The sequence below is a fragment of the Petaurus breviceps genome, unplaced genomic scaffold (assembly GCF_028583685.1).
Source record: "Petaurus breviceps papuanus isolate PSGF00001 unplaced genomic scaffold, PetGlider_PUasm1.0 90723, whole genome shotgun sequence".
Taxonomy (NCBI): domain Eukaryota; kingdom Metazoa; phylum Chordata; class Mammalia; order Diprotodontia; family Petauridae; genus Petaurus; species Petaurus breviceps.
This window is the reverse complement of record NW_027187323.1, coordinates 8,316,662-8,334,105: the sequence shown is the minus strand read 5'-3', so window position 1 is coordinate 8,334,105 and position 17,444 is coordinate 8,316,662. Positions and strand designations below refer to the sequence as shown.

At 35.1% G+C, this 17,444-nt stretch overlaps 1 long non-coding RNA gene across 1 annotated transcript in view; it reads left to right on the top strand.

The window, feature by feature from the left end:
* The window catches only part of LOC138145094 (uncharacterized), a 6,317-nt gene extending 3,615 nt beyond the window's left edge, over positions 1–2,702 (top strand). Inside the window, exon 3 of the long non-coding RNA XR_011164105.1 lies at positions 2,497–2,702. This is a non-coding gene — a long non-coding RNA (uncharacterized lncRNA). The remainder of the gene's footprint in view (positions 1–2,496) is intronic.
* Positions 2,703–17,444: the final 14,742 nt, after the last annotated feature.

Sequence of the window (17,444 nt, the reverse complement as noted above, 5' to 3'; positions counted from 1 at the left end):
CTCTCTCTCTCTCTCTCTCTCTCTCTCTCTCTCTCTCTCTCTCTCAAAGACATTACTCTTTAGTCTCTTTCTCCACATTCTTTTCTTACTGCACCCTTCCTCAGCACTAATCCGGTCTGCTATTTACTTATCTTCTTTTTTTCTCCTCCATCTAGTTTTCTCCCTCTTCTGGAGTCTTTTACTATCTCCTAGCATGTGTTCAGATTTATTATTGCATTTTTCAAAACAGAATACTTAATAGGTAATTAAGTTACCATCAGGAGATGAATGACAACCTATGTCTAAAAATAACTACATGGCAAACATGTAAGATAATAAAAGTCCACCAACACATTAACATAGTAGTCAGTGAACAATGTAAAAAACATACATAGCAGCAGTTATAATAATAGCAATGTTAGAGAATAATTTATTATTAATCCAGACACCCCCCCCCCCCAAATCCTGCAAAACAGTATCATTCCCATTAAGGTAAGAAATGGTAGCTTGCATGAAGAAGGAGAAGATCTAGCCAATGTTAGCATTTTTCTGTGTTACTTCAGTCCCTTTATATAGAAATCTCAGCATAGTTTGTTATAACTTATAGATTAGAACTGGTGACCTTTTAAATTTAATAAACTTTTTTTTATCAGTGCAACTTCTAAATGTGATTTTTTTATCTTAATGATTACTTTAAAAAATTATGGATGATTCAGTTCAATAAGAAATTTAAGTCATGTCCATTGTGCAGAACAAGCCAAAATAAAAACCTATAGCATTACTTTTATTATTATTTCATCAATTTTAACAGGATGATATCTATTAAAGCAGTGGAGGAATATATTGACAAATGTCTCACATAATGAACTCTGTCTTTTGGAACTTTTCTTAAAATTTGGTCACATTTCACAGATAGTTATTAAAATTCAAGTTAGCACTTGTTTACAAGTTGTTGTTTACTTTGTTGAATTTTAAAAACTTGTTGGAAGCCAATTTAACTCATACATTAAACAGTTTTTAGGCCTGAAAAATAAAGATACACTAGAAAGATGCCTATTACAGTTCATAATTATTAATTGACATTTTATGATGAATAATTAATCATTTGAATAATTTTTGTATCTCTGATCTGAACACATATTTGCATATCTAATGCCTGGTTTTAAATTATTTTTTAAAAAATATTTTTCATTCTCCCAGGACAGAGACAAGAAGTAACAAAATAATGCAAAAGTTTTTCTCCTGCACTTATAAAAGCACATTTGTTGAACTAGATGCTTGCAAAAATACTTGATTTGCACACCATTTCTTTGCCAATGATACATGGAGACTTAGATATGTATATTATATAAAACATTTTTAATAATGAGGAATACTTTTAAAATTAGAACAAAATAAACTATGAAGAAAACATTGACTATATAAATGATTTTTAATTTATTGTGACTCTTAAAAATTTTTAGGTGATATCTATGTAGGCAAAATAGAGACTATAGATAATATATATATGTAGAATTATATGGAGTAATTTTTCAGTTCTCTAGTTTTTAGTGTATAAAAAGGGAATTAAAGTTGTGTTAAAATAATTTTCAACCATATTTTTATCCTGATAGTCTTTTATTCTGTGTCCAATTAAATGAACTATGAAAGGTATGAAAGATTTTTAAAATATTTTTTTCTGAAACTAATGAAATAAAGATAAGATAGTTAATGTTGATACAATGTGATTACTATTTTTATTTTAGTATCATCTATATTTTTTGGATTAAAACTGAGGGTGTCATTAAGTGAAAGAAACAGAATGGAGGATCTGGCAGTATGGATGGTTCTTTGGAGTGATACAAAGGAGAAGCTATAATTGCAATGAAAAAATAAATACTTAAAAATAAATATTCAACTGAATGGTTTAGCAGTTTCTCTGCTATGCACAATGCAGTTAGAATTTGGTAGAAGCATCAACCTTGTACTGAGACTGAAATGCAGTTCTTAGAAATTTATGTCACATTGTGTACAATAGCCAGCAGGGGCTTATGTTGTGTGAGAGATTTTCTTTCAGTGTAGGGGTTAAATTTTTAATAGCTTAGTTACATTCTTGAGTAAGACTTGCAACAAAAAGGGCAAACTTTCAAATTCTGAGACCAGAATTTTGGCTTTTAGAAAACCATTTGCTTTAAGACTATTCATAATGAATCAAACGTTCTCTTTTGAAATTAGAGTTATGTTAAAGTTAGAACTAAATTCAGATAGCTATAGTGAAGAAGAAAACCAATTTTTAAAAAGGAAAATAAAACAACTACTACTCTTAGAATCAGTAGAAAAGAATACAATCAATGTAGAAAAAGAAAGTTGTTGCAATAAAAGAAACTGATTTCATTTAACCTAAGCCCTTATAACCTTTGGCTCTTCAATTGTATTTACAAATGTTGTAGTTGCTTGTAGTTCCTAAATAGTCCCTATTTACTGTTCCTTTCCTCTTAAAGATTCCCTAACTCTTGTTCTTTCATACTTTTCTTCTAGTAATACTACCTAACAAAGCAGCTGTATATTTGCCCAGAGGTCTCAAGGGTGACCTGGACTTTTTGCACTTTTTGAAGAGGAAAGGGTACAGAAATGTACTGCTCTATCTAGAAATTGCCTTGTGATTTGATCTGATTGACATTATGAAGATTTGACCAGTCTGCTTTTGTGTCCTTCTTCAATATTGTCAAATACATTAAAGAATCAAAATGTGACTCATGAAAAGTTTTATTTGGTTTGTGTCTTGCTCTGGGTTAGGTACCATTTGAGACCCCTTCTATTTGAAGTCTTACAAGGTTCATAGAACCTACGATATTTGAACTATCCTGGTATAGCCTTTGGGAATCTAGGGTTGCTTCTACATCATGATAAGGTATTGGTGTATGAATCTTTTGAAGGCATGAACCAGAAAGTGCTGTTCACATTTAGATTGTTTTTTTGAATTTGTAATGGTGAATTCAACTCTATTTTGTGACTTTCTTCAGTGATGTTCAACAGTCCTAGAGCAGAAGCAGAGAAATTGCATTGGGGAGAGAGCCGTGAGGAGACTAGTCACCAGTGAGAATTTGAAAGCTGATAAAAGCAAAAGGCCAGGGTGAAGAGATTCTAGGAGTCAGGAAGACTCGAATCAGATACTTACCAGTGATGTGATGCTGGGAAAGTCACTTAACCTCTCAGACTCAATTTCCTTATCCACACAATGGGGATTATAATAGCACTTCACATGGGTTGTTGTGAGGATCAAATAAAATCCCATAAGATAACATGTGTTAAGTGCTTTGCAAACCTTAAAACAATATTTAAATACCTGTAGCAACAGCATCAGTAGCAGTTATAGTAGTTGGTAAAACACTAAAATTAAACCTTTGAGGTCAAGGAGGGGTGTGGTGTAAAGCAAAAGGAGACTAGATATTGGTAAGTAACCAGCAAGATGGGTGAGTAGTTGCTTGCTATGAAATACACAGAACTGAAAGCGTTTCTTTTTTAAAGGATCTATATGCCAAATGTAGAGTCATTTCAGCTAAGTTCACTGGACAAAATAGAAACTTATCTCAAGCTAACTAGAGAACTTTGCTACTTAGACCTCTCTTTCAGTGTCCTTACACCCAACTGCATATGAGTTTCCAGGTACTAGTGAGCTGGAGGGCTTGTGACTTAGGCTTGTGATACAGAGATCCTCCAGAACTATGACCATATGACACCCTCCCCCCCAAGAGGTGTCGTGCCATGATTCTGCCATGCCAGGAAAAGCAGGAGGCAGCTTTATAAACTGGTGCAGGGTCTCAGGCCAGAGGGGACTAGAGAGTTGGGTTTGAGGGGCTAGTTCTCTCCTCCCAGAGGTAACTCAGAAAATGGGCCAGCCAACCCTCCTATTCCCCCTCTTTGAGGAGACTGAGGCTACCCAGCAGTCCAGCCTGGGGTGGAGGTGGGAGGGTAGTCTGTACAAAAGTGGAAGAGGGAAGTGTTAAAGAGTTAGTAGGATTCTCAAAGATCATGAAAGGAAATATAAGAAAAAACTAATGGATCAAAGGATGTGTTTCAATAAAATAATCAACAAGCATTTATGAAGTGTTTACTATGTGCCTGACACTGTATTAGGGTCTCAAAATACAAAGATAAGAAGGAAATAATCCCTGACTTCAAGGAACTTACTTGCATATTTTCTTTTCTTTCTAAAATGACAGGGGTTATAAGACTCGAACAGGCCAAAGACATTTTCTAGTCACTTTTCATATCATCAATATCACTCTGATTATAAGTCATGATTAGGGCAAAATGTAACTGAGAGTGGAAATGGTGGAAGGAAAGGAGGGGATTTTAAATTACAGATCTTGGATGTTCCAAGGGATAATGAGGGCTAAGGTATGACCTTTTGATAATGTGGAATGGTGAAGATCATTGAAGTTGATGATACTGAAGAATTGTATGGGCAAATTCTTAGAGGGTCATCAGTACAAATATTATCCCAGTAATGATGGAAAGGGATAAGGTAGAAAGGAGGACTAAGCTGAGTTCTAAATTGAGAAAGATGGGAAAATGCATTGAAGGGAAACAGGTGACAGCAACATAATGTTTCACACACACACACACACACACACACACACACATATATATACACATACATATGTATCTATATGAAAGATGTGTCTTAATTTTAATAATTGGCAGTAAAATAAACACTTGTAATTTTTAAAAAGGCAATATGGATGTCTGAAATCAGATGTTTGTGGACATTAAAGAAATGGATACTATAATATTAGAAAAAATTGAAGCTATATTTCAGTTAGATGAAGAAAAACAGAAAGGTGACAGTTGAGCATTTAAAGCTCATTCACAGTGTTCAGAAGCAATGGTGTTTAAAGTACTTGAAAATAAGTCTTCTTTAATGGAAGCCTTCAGCAAAGCTGGGAGACAACTTTGGGGGTGTTTTGTAAAAGTGATTGTTGTTTAGGCAATTCTTGGGGTAAGCGGACTCTGAGCTCTCTACAACAAGCATCAATGAAAGATGAATGACTGTCACAACAACTCATAGCAAAAAAAAATCCACAATTATATTATTTTATACCTCATAAAAATAATCACTTTTGATGGTAATAAAACATTATTGATGTGCACTTTCTTATTTCCTAAATATTTGTGGAATTGGAGCTTTATGTGACTTCAAGAACTTCCAGAAACAAGGATTATATTTGTAGGAACTGTGATGAAATTGGTGGCAAATGGTACCATGATGATGGTTATTTGTAACCCAACTGTAGGAATAGCTAAAAGCAAACAAAATACCTTGAAGTTTTATCAGCATGACATAATTTTTACAATGGAGGATGTTTTTCATTTGAGAAAGGCCTAAAATTTGAAAAAATTTGTGCCACAAAATATTTTTGAACAAGACATACTTTCCAAAAAGGGACTAATTTCTACACAACACTGCAGGTCAAGCCATGTACAAGAACTTATGTAATTTTGATTTTTTGGGGGGAATACTATATTTTATTTATACATGATATTATTGTGCTCTTTATACGCCATCTGTATAAATTGAGGTTTAATTGATGAGCCAATAGAGCTATAGAATAAAGTGAATTTTACTAAATCAAAGCTGCTAAAGCTTATGTGCAAAATGAATTTGATTTTAGTGATTTGGAATTACTTGTATGGTTCTTCAGTTATGCAGCAATTAATGTTTATTTATTACATTGAAAATTTTTGATTACACACTTGCTCATTGAATTTCCTTTTTTAGTAGACAGAAAGTAGAACCTAAGGTGCATTTGGAGAAATGAAGAATCCATAGCTTTAGTAGCAGAAATTACTCTTAAATCATGGTAAGAGTTGCTGAAAAGCTATGAGTGGTATTCAAGTACTTTGCTTTAATTTCATATAGAAATTTACCTGAATAATCTTCATATTAGTGACAAGACACTGGTTTATAAATGATGAAAATATGCATGTCAGTATAATACATAATTCCTTTCCAGTATGTGAGAGAATAGATTTCTGTTAGTATACACAGCACAATCTCCTGATCATTTTGTCCATCTATGCGATTCATGGGCCAAAAAAACCAGTCAGGCAAGGTAAGGGTAGGGTAGGCCCAACAAGAGTGGCAGGACTATAACTAGGAATTGTATATCTAGCACAAGTACCTCAACTGAGGCAGAGAGTTCAAGGTACATCATTTTATTTTTCAGAAGGAGAGGGAAACCTGGGGACACTGGCATGATGTCTCATGGGGAGGTGGGAGGAGCAGAATTGGTGAAGGAGCTTGCCCCAGCTTACCATCTGGTAGCTTCATACTTTAATTGTTCTTGCTAACTATGTGTTAAGAACTGTTGTTTTTATCTTTCTGAAAGATTGGAAGGCTGTCGATGTCCTCCCTACCAGAAGTCTTCTAAATTTATGATGCTACACAGGGAATATACTGCTACAATGATTTGGCATTAAGACTGACCTGGGTTTGGTTTTGTTTCATTTTTGTCTATTTGGTACTAGTGCTCTGTCTCCGTCTCCCTCTTTCCCTCTCTCCCTCTGTCTCTGTCTGTCTGTCTGTCTCTCTCTTTCATCTCACACACACACACATACACACACACACATACACACACACGCACTACACAGTGTGTACATGTTAGCTTTGTCCTGGTCACTAAAGATTTGTAACCATTACTCTGTGGTGTGTGGATACTTTTCTAAAGTAGAAGTAGGCTGGTTCACCTTCTGTTCTTGGTACCATGTACTCTCCTAGATGTAGACAGAGTCAAGTTGAGAATTTGCTGGGGAAAAAAAAAATCACTGAAAATTCTTGGATTTTTACAGTAAGAAGAAGAAGTGAAAGTCCATTTTAAAAGCCAAGCTTATTTATATGAAATGTGTTTGGAATCTTATTTATATGGCAAGTATTTGGAATATGTCAAGAAATCGGTCATAATTCTGGGGTTTATATCAATTACCAAGTATCTCTTAGCATTTGTACAGGACACTAACATTTATAAAATTGCATAAGATTATTTCCATGTAACAATCAGGTCAGGGTATAATACTCAGCATGAGGAATTCAATTGGACAAATTCAATTCAATAAATGTTTGAATTGTTGAATGAGGAAACTAAGGTGGTAGAAGAGAGATAAATTACTCAAAGTCCCACATATAGTAATATAACCATGACATTTAGTACTATTAGATAAATTGAATAGGCTAAAGAAATTCATTTGAATGTTCACTGAAAATTCTGAGTTTGAGTAAAATGCTGATTTTATGACTTTGGACCAAAATAATCACCACTTGAAAAAAAACACAGAATTTACCATAGTTCTGAATTAGAGGCTCTGGTTGTTGTTATTTGTTGTTCAGTTGTTTCAGGTGTGTCCGACTCTTCACGACCCCATTTAGGGTTTTCTTAGAAAAGATACTGGAATGATTTGCCATTTCCTTCTCCAAGAGAACCTGTGCCTGCTATCTATTGCCTTTTTTTATTTTGAGCAAATTAAGTCACCTCTCTGGACCTCATTTTTCCCATCTTTAAGTAACAGGATTAGAGTAGGTGATATTAAAATTCCCTTTTAGCCCTAAATCCTAAGAACCATGAACAATTATAACCTGCCATTACTTAGCCTTTATGGCTTCATAATATTATCCAGATTTACAGAATACGTAATTGAAAGAGACCTCAGATACCATCTAGTTTAACTTATACCTGAATGAGAGTCCTCCTTACAGCATACCTGATAAAAGCTTGTCTAGTCTTTACCTGAAGACCTATGTGGAGGTGAAGCCCATGATTTTGGAAGATAGCCACTTTAATCATTAGGAAGTTCTTCATTACATCTTTCTAAAAGAATGAATAAAGAAAGGTTAGTGTCCACATCAAGCAATATTTAGTAAGGAATGTGAAATAATTTTCTAATTTAAAGTTAGTTTATTTTGAACCATTAGAGTGAGACCAAATCCAAGTCCCACCAGTGGATAGAAGCCATTACAGCTATGCACATACAGTCTCTACAATATTAATGATGTTTTGTGTATAACTATGTTATTTAACTCAATATGGTTATCTCAGCCCCTTATACTATTTTTATGAAACTGTGGAGCAAAGAAGTGGTTTTTATGAATGCATTAGCCTTTTCAAATGACTGTGAATTAGAGCTTTTCATTGTCAGCTTTTGATAAATAAATTTAAACACACAAAAAAGTAAAGCAGTAAGGAGAATGGGGAAATTGTGTAAGGTACAGAGATGTTTTCTGTTACATGAACAAAGGTAAAAAACAAACAGAAGTAAAAATTTGGTCCTAAGCTCCATGGTAATTAGAGAAATAAAAAAGTTTTGAAAACTGGTTTTATTGATATCTTTTGTTTTAACATTGCCTAGATTTCTTCTTGAATTCCTCTCCTTGTTCACTCCCAGAGAACCAAGTCTTAGAACAAAGAAACAGCAATGACAATAAAATTAAAAAGTGGAAAATGTGTGTGTGTGGGGGGGGGGGGCTAGGTGGCGCAGTGAGTAAAGCACTGGCCCTGGAGTTGGGAGGACCTGAGTTCGGTTCTGGCCTGAGAAACTTAACACCCACACAAAAATACTAGCCGTGTAACCTTGGGCAAGTTACTTAACCCCAATTGTCCTCCAAAAAAAGGCAAAAAAAAAAAAGTGGAAAATGGGAAAAAAAAAGCAAAACACAATTTGGCAAAACCAATCAACACAGACAAAAACACATGTAAAAATGTATATTGTATGCTATGTTCTATACTCATGGATTCTCATCTCTTCAGGAGAGGAGGGGAGGCATAGTTTTATATCTCTTCTTTGGGGCCATGCTTGGTCTTTATACTTTTACAACATTCTGTTTCAGTTGGTTAGTAGCTGTAGTTTTTTACCTTTGCCTTGTAGTCATTATATATATTGTTTTCCGGGCTTTGCTTACTGACTTTGTTTCAGTTCAGGTAGATTCTCCCATGCTTCTCTGTTCTCATCAATATTGTTGTTCTTTATAGCAAGTATTATTCTATTAACTTTAATGTGCCACAATTTGTTTAGCCTTTCCCCAGCTGATGGGAAGCTACTTTATATCTAGTTCTTTGTTACCATAAAAAATACTGCTGTAAATATTTTGTTGTATATGGAGCCCTTTTTAAAAAATCAGGGACCCCTTTGGGGTTTATACTGAGCAATGGAATTTCTGCATCAAAAGGTTTTTAATCATTGTATTCACAAAATTCCAAATTATTTTCTAGAATGGTTGTATTAATTCCTCACTATACCAACAACACACTATTGTGACATTTTCCTACAACACTTTCAAAATGAACTTTTCCTATTTTTTGTCATCTGCCAATTTTCTGAATATGAAGTAAAAATATCAGATGTGTTGCATTTCTCTTATTATTAGTAATTTGGGGGCATTCTTTCATATGGATGTTAATAGTTTGTAATTCTTATTTTGAGAAGTGTATTTTTATATCCTTTGACCAGTTCTGTATTGGAGAATGATCATGGCTCCCCAGTGAGAGACTTCACTCTAACTTCTGGTAATCATCCAATACATTTCTTAAATCTTTAACTCTTCTAGGCTAGGTCATATATTCATACTTATTTGCTTTATATTTGTACTGTATATATACATATATATGTGTGTGTGTGTGTATGTATATATATATATATATATATATATATATTTGTTTCAACCATGACTCTCCTTGAGAATAAGGACCATTTCACTTTTTTAAACCAATGTTTTTAGTCTCTAACACAGTATTTGGCACATAGTAGGCACTTTATATATATATATATATATATATATATTTGTTGATTGATTTATTGATAATCAGGCAAAGCCTAGTAATCACCAACTAACTTTAGGGTTCAGGACTCCCCAGATTTTTAAAATCTAAGGTATTCCTGTTAGTCTAGCCAAATGAGTGGTTGGGGAAAAGGCAATAGAGACTGTTTATTCATGAAGTGTCAAGTTCATTTTCTTTGCAGGCCAAATGAGTTACTCAGAGTCACATATTCTTTATGAGGAATAGACTGAAACACTCATATCAGAAAGGGAATTACCCTGTACTAGGTGCAAATGCAGGTTGTGTGGGATGTGCTCTTATGCCTTATTGCATCTATAAGTTGCCCCATAAGACATGTAAATTTGCTGTAGTCTGAATGGAGCACATTCTTCCACTTAACAATTTACAAAGCACGTTGGCATACATTATCTCACTTGATCTTCACAATAATCTTTGGCATTAGGTATGATTAGGTATGATTAGCCTCATTTGGTATGATTATCCTCCTGGTTATGCAGACAGTCTCTGAGAGGTAAAATTATTGATCTAGGGTTACACAGGTAATAAATGGCAAAGACAGATTAGAGCTAAGGTCATTAGTCCCATGTTTTTTGTTCTTAATTCAAGGAATCTTTGCTACATAGCAGGTTACTTTTCATACCTCACCTTGCCATTTTCTTTGCTCTTTCTCTCTCTCCAGGTTTTGTTCTTATAGAAAAATACCTATTTCTCCCTCCCTTGACTTTTTAGGCTTCAGTGAGAAGAAAAACTGGCTATCAGAGGTGGGTATCCCAAGAAGGCCTGGGAAGCTTTCAGTAGGAAGTTATGGCAACTGTGCCTATGAAATGTAAATTTTCTTGTTGAATTTTATTAGGAACAACTGACTGAGTCCAAAAGAACATTCTCCTGAAATTTGTTTCTAGAGCAGTCAAATTCCATTATTAGGAAAGCATGGCAGTATATGTCCTTTGATGTGTTGCTCCTCGAAAAAGATTCCTATACACAAACCAACTTTGGCCAAGTAAGAGTTAAAAAATATCAAAGTTAGTGCAAACACCACCTATAGGAACAATGAGGGTTGTGGTATTGCTTTCTGTTCCTGGGTATAACATTTTATTTCCAAAATGAAATACCTAAATCATTTACAAAGCAATAGAGATATAACAGTCCCTCAGTCGCTCACTTGAAAAGGAAATTTTCAATACAAATAAAGTCATACATATTTATACTAGGGTAATTCAAAATAACTTCCTCACATAAGCACTGCTACGTTCAAATAAAATCATGCCAACACTTCTGAGTGCTCTGCTTTAAGAAAAAATGCTCCCCATAGTGTCCGAACTATTTAAAAATCTTGCCAGCTTTTCAACATACATCAGTTATCTCTCTTCAAATCATTGACAAGAATTTAAAAACTGCTTTATCAGAACAACTGTTACCCTTTCTTATACTCTAAGCTAGAACCTGATCCTCTAAAAAGGACCATATTTACAGCTCCTTTTGAAATTTAGGAACCATTTGGCTGATACATTTTTGCTACATTTTCTTTTCCTGATTTAATTACTGGGGGCATTTGCATGAAAACAGGAAAACAGGGACATAAGATTTTTGTGTCTTAGTTCATCTACTTCTGCTGCTTATTCTCCATTTGAGATTAGAGTCTGTTTTAGTACCATTGGAAGATCAAAAACCAGAGTAGAAATTATGGATGAGGTTATTTGGTGGTGGTGTTGGTTGAGGTGGAGGGGTATTCAGAAATAGTGGACTGGGTTTCAGAGGATTCCAGTGTACAGATTCACCTCTAGGGAACTTGTTTCACAAAAGCATTGGGTCAGAGATTAAGAGATGAAAGAGACTGCAGGGGTGGGGACCCTGTGGCCTTGAGGCAACATGTGGCTCTCTAGCCCCTCAAATGTGGCCCTTTGACAGAATCCAAACTTCACAGAACAGATCCCCTTAATAAAAGGATTTATTCTGTAAAATTTGAACTCAGTCAAAAGGCTGCACGCAAGGACCTAGAAGGCCACAGGTTCCCCACCCCTGCAACCCCCTCATTTTTTAAATGAGACACCTGAGTCCCAGAGAAGTACTTGCCCAGTGTCATACTGATAGTAAATAGCAGAAGTGGGATTAGAATATTTGTCCTCTGACTCTAAATCCAGGATACTTTCCATAACGCCATAAATTTGTTAAGTACCTAATGTGATAGGGGATGGAAGATAGATGATATTTGCATAAGATACTATCTTGGCTCTTAGAGAACTTATTGTCTAGTAAGGGAAGATGATCCAGAAATAACTGTAATAAAACGTATTACAAGTACATAAGAAGAATGCAAGCAAAATGCTATGTGATGTCTGAGTGAGGAGAAGACATCACTTATTAGTGGTACAAGAGGACTTGCTGGAAGAGGTGACATTTGTGTTAGGTCTTAAAGACCAGATAAGAATCCCACAGGGGAGAGAACATTCTAGGTATGGGGAATAGCATGAACAAAAAATGGAAATAAATAAGGGAACAACATGTATATACTCTAATCTATTTGGGCCACAGAATACGTGAGGTGAAAGAGTATGAAAAAAGACTAGAAAAGTAGGTTGACATCAGATTGTGGAGGGCCTCTCATAGCAGGATAAGGAATTCGAACTTTACAGTTAGAAGAGTGACATAACCATGTCTATGCATATGGAAGAGTATAAGATTATATAGTTTAAAGAAGAGATTGAAAAGGTGGAAGGAAGATTGATTAGAAGGCCATTGCATTGGTACTGGTGGGTGGTAATGAGGGTCTAAATTAGGGCAGCAGGAGTAGAAGTAGAGAGGAGGAACAGATGTCAAGGATATTGTACTAGGTACCTGATTGAGTGTGAGTGGTAAGAATCAAAGATAACTTCAAAATTTGAAGCATGGGACATTCCTGCAATGGTTCCACTTACAGAAATAATGGAATAGTATAAAGGAGTAGATGTTTTTTGAAAAATAGAAGTCAACCTGATGTAGTAAAAAAGAACATGGGACTGGGAGGTGGGAGTCCTGAGTTTATGTCTGGTCTCCAGCACTTGATAGTTGTATGATCATGGACAAGTCATTGAAATTCTCCAGGCCCAAGTTCCTTGGTTGCAAAGTGAAGTAGTTGGACTAGATGATTAATTAATTACTCCCTTTTCACTTTCTGGCATTCCATAATAAGCTCGATTTTCGACATAATAAGTTTGAGGTATTTACGTATGGAGCCATGTTAGTGAAGGTGTTTGGCTGGTAACCATTGTAAAGTGGAAAGTGCATTGCTTTGGAGCCAGAGGACCCGAGTTAGAATTCCAGCTGTTGCTCTTAATAACCTTGTTATTAAGCAATAACCTAAGCAACTAAGGATGGGTCACTGATCATCAGAAGGGCCTGATTTGAGGCACTAGAAGCGATTAAGAAGCCAGAAACAAAGCTATAGATAAAGATGGATGGACCAAGCAAGAAAAGTAGAGAAGTCATGAGAAGCTGCACAAGGAAGTTGCAGAAGGCTTATGGTTGAAACAATTGACTTTTCAGCTGTTTGAGGGTACTTACTCACTGCAAAAAAGCATTGCTTTGGCTAGTGAAAGGCAGGGCCAGCTGCTAGAACCTTTCTGGAAAAAAGCAGAATCCTGTTGCCTTGTGATGATCTTTTAGGGTTCATTTCTCTCTAGTCCCTAAGAGTGAGGAAACATCTTAGGAATCTCCCTGTTGCCTTGTACTGCCCTCTTTGGTTTTAGAGGAAGAAGCAGTGAAAGAAGAAGATCTTACACCTATTTTTTCTGTGAGAATGAGTTTGGAGTTGTCTGGACCATGCAGAATCCCTTGTTCTTTGCAGATCTGAAGAGCTGGGCCGCTCTCTGGTTAGTCACTGCAATAGCATAAGTTTCTTAGTATCCTATTAAGCGAGACTATGAGCTTTAAACCACTCCCCCCTCCCACTCCCCACCCCAAACAACAGCTTGTCACTGATTTATCAGCTTTGCCCAACAGCAAAGTGGTAAGGGCCAGAAGCAGAATAGGCCTACAGCCCAGAGCCATGAGATGCTTCAGACACATGGGTTTCCCAATTCATCAATCAATCAACATTTATTAAAGTGCCTATGATGTTCCAGGCACTAAACTAAGCACACATGTACCTCAACTCATAGTTTCTTTAAGTAAGTACCTACTTTCCCCCATACTTTCATTGTAGAGTGTGACCAAAGTATATAGGTAGACTGTGATGCTTTGCTTATTTCTATTTTTGCCTTGTATTGAGTAGAATGATGAGTTCTTCTTTTGTTATCTAATGGGCAAATATTATTATTCTCTCTTCTGCTTGGAGACTCCTACCATCTACCAGAAAAAGCTTTGCATATGGGCCCAGGACTAGAGGGAGGCTATTGTCTTAGGACTTTTCTGGTAAAATTTCTTGTGGCCCGTCATCAGAGGATTAGCCATGGAGACTCACAAAACTGTTTACTGAGGCATGGATAGGTTGTTCTTTACTTTGACAGAGGGAGTATTCACAATGATGAGATTGCAGATCTCTCAAAGAATTAAAATAAATCACAGCTAAAGCCCATGTATTGGTAATATCAATTAATTCAACAATGAGCAATTCATTGAGCACTTTTCTTAGAGAAATTTAATCAATGTAAAGCAGTCACCACAATGAGGAGGCCAAAAAGAGTTAAGAAACGATCACAGCCAGGATAGAAAAATAAGCTTGACTAATTTCACCCCTAAAATGTTAAGACACCCAGAGGGAGGCCTTTGCTATGTTGGGCAGCTCATTTATATAGACTTAATAGATGGTTATTGGCAAGGGCATTACAGGATTTGAAGATACAGAAAACTGTGATTTGTATTGGAAGAGTGAGCACTTACATAGATGAAGTTATAGATCCACAGAAGTTTTATTATGTACCTGTTGGGCACAAAGTACTGTGTTAAGTACTGCAGAGATAAAAAATTTAGATGAAAAACAATCTTTCTTTTTACAGTACATATAGTCTAGTAAGGAATGCAACAAATACATACATAGCTATGCTATTAAATAATAACATTAAGTAGAGGAGAAAAGTGGAAAAAAAAGAAATTTGAGATCCAAGGACAGAAATATAATTTTTAATGGTGGAAGTCAATGAAGAATTCTTTAAAAAAATATAATTGGGTTTTAAAGGATTGGTAGGAATTCATCAGGTAGAAAGAAGTGAAATATGAGAAATAAATGAGAGAGAAGAGTCAAAAATATCAACAAAGTTCTGAGTGGGGGAAATTGGGTTGTTATAAGGAGGAACCAATTTTTAGAAAAATATGCTAAAGTTGATTAGAATGCAAGCTCCTTATGGGTAGGGATTGTTTCATTCTCCTTACTTACATGCATAGGGCCTGGAACATCGTAGTCACTTTAATAAGTGCTTGTTTATTTTGAAACTCAATTCTGGTCAAGATAAATAAACAAATAGATTGCATTTGTGTTTACCCTTCTGTTCTCAGCCTAATGTTTTATTTAATAAATCTGTTATTTTAAAATTACATAAAATTCATGTTGTATACATAGATATCACATATAATATATAAAACTCACATATAGAATACTATATGTCCAAAGACTGAATGTGAAGTTATGGTTGCATAAGGAAGAAAACTAGTAAATGAATGAAATAGGACCACTTTTATATTTTTATCTTAAAGGACGATTATTGTTTAATTTAAGTAAGAATAAAAGGTAGGGCAGCTCAAGTGGTGCACTGATACTCCTGACATACTTAAGGAACAAGAGGAAGGTCTTCAGAGTGCTGGGTGGATTTTCTGTGAAGTATTTGTAGAAAAACATGGACGAGAATTGCCTAGGACAATGGTATAAGTAAGACAGTGAACTTTATCAGTGGAAGGAGCACCTATGCTGATGAAATCACTGTTGTGCCAAAGTACAGAAATGCCAAAGGAAGACCTTCTGCTCTGATTACTCATGTGTTATCACAATAAAGTTTTGTTTAAGCTCGAGTTTCTATCATAAAATGTAAGATTCTTAAAATGTAAATATGTTGTAAATCAAACTTTTTAAATTTATTCATGGGCACTAACAACTTCAAATGTTTTTTTTTAAAGAGTATATGTGACACTAAAAGTATTATGGTATTTTAATTAATGAATTTTCTAAGTGTTTCCCTCTTATTCACATTTAGTCTTTAGATGTGATAAGTATACATGAAAGTACACACACACACACACACACACACACACACACACACACACACACACACCAAATTTGGTATTCATAGTAAATGTGCCAGCCTTGGGAACTTACCAAATCCATCTATCTCCAAAACTGGTTGTATCTGAACGCTAATGAGGCTTACATTTTGGGCAAATTTTTGGCCGACTGAAGTTCCAAAGTCACATCCGAATAAATTGAAATTAGATTTATTTTAAGTTTAAAGTTAGCTTCATTTGTATATGTATAACCACAGATGTAGGCTATATCCACATTAAATAAATACAAATATGAATCATGTATTTAAAAGCTCAACCAAACACTAATGCTGATTGCATTACTAAAATGTGAATTGGTGGTTTCCAAATTATCTTTGAAGGGTGAATGAAACTCTTGGCTTCTAACCAATCCTCTCTGGAATCTTCCCTAAATGTATTTCAGAAGATGAGAGAGATAAAGGAAAGGGAGAAACCTCTTATTCTAATGCTTACATTGTTTTCGCTTTTGAAGAAATTAGGCCAGATTACAACATGGCAAAGCCCAAAAGGTGATCATTCATGCAGCAGTTTAAAATGTGGTGCTTATGAAAGTGAGGTGCCACTAACATGTCCTAGGATCAGACAGAGAGTGGACGTGATCAGAACAAGCTTGCTTGTAGAACTCTTTTTTTGCCTTTGGAATTGATTTATAAACTTCTTGCTTTTCTGCATGTGTAATTCTCCCAAAAAGAAACTGTGAGCCAAATTTTGGTGGCTGGTTATTATTATTTTTTTAATGTGGGTGAATGTAGAGCAAGAATTAAAGCAAGGACATCAGACTATCTTTACTCAAGATTTCAGCCAGATTTTAATAACCCAGCTGTCCAGAGGTGAGAGGCTAATGAGGACATAAGGAATTCCTGGATGGAAAAAGGACAGTTGGCCCAATGAGTCTGTCTCCTTCAAGTTTATTGCAACACACCTCTCCGTATTGTCAGTATATCTTCCAACCCCTTCTGTCTACATAAACATGTCTAGTTGTCTCTTAAACTTACTTATACGTTATGTTTCACTTAGTGTACTCATTTGGCAACTTACTGTATATTCCATATGCCTATTTCTTTTTTAGTGAAGTAGGTTTATGCTCTCTTAGTTTCCTAATAAATATTAAATGAAGTAATATTTGTAAAAACCACTTAGCATGGTACCTGGTATATAGTAGACACTACATAAATGCTTATTTTCTTCCCTATAAATTAATTTTCATAAACATGTGTTTCAATAGTAATAACATTTTTACAGTTGATAAGAGACATGAAAGAAATTAAGTTGAAGAAATCCAAAACTGCAGTGAATTTATAATTCCTTTAATAATATAACACAAGAACAAAGCAGTCTCACTGAAAGGAGGGGAGCTAAGAAAGACCACACTTAACTTCAGTTTTCATTTAAGATCTGTGATAACTTTTAGGATTTGCTTTAGAACTT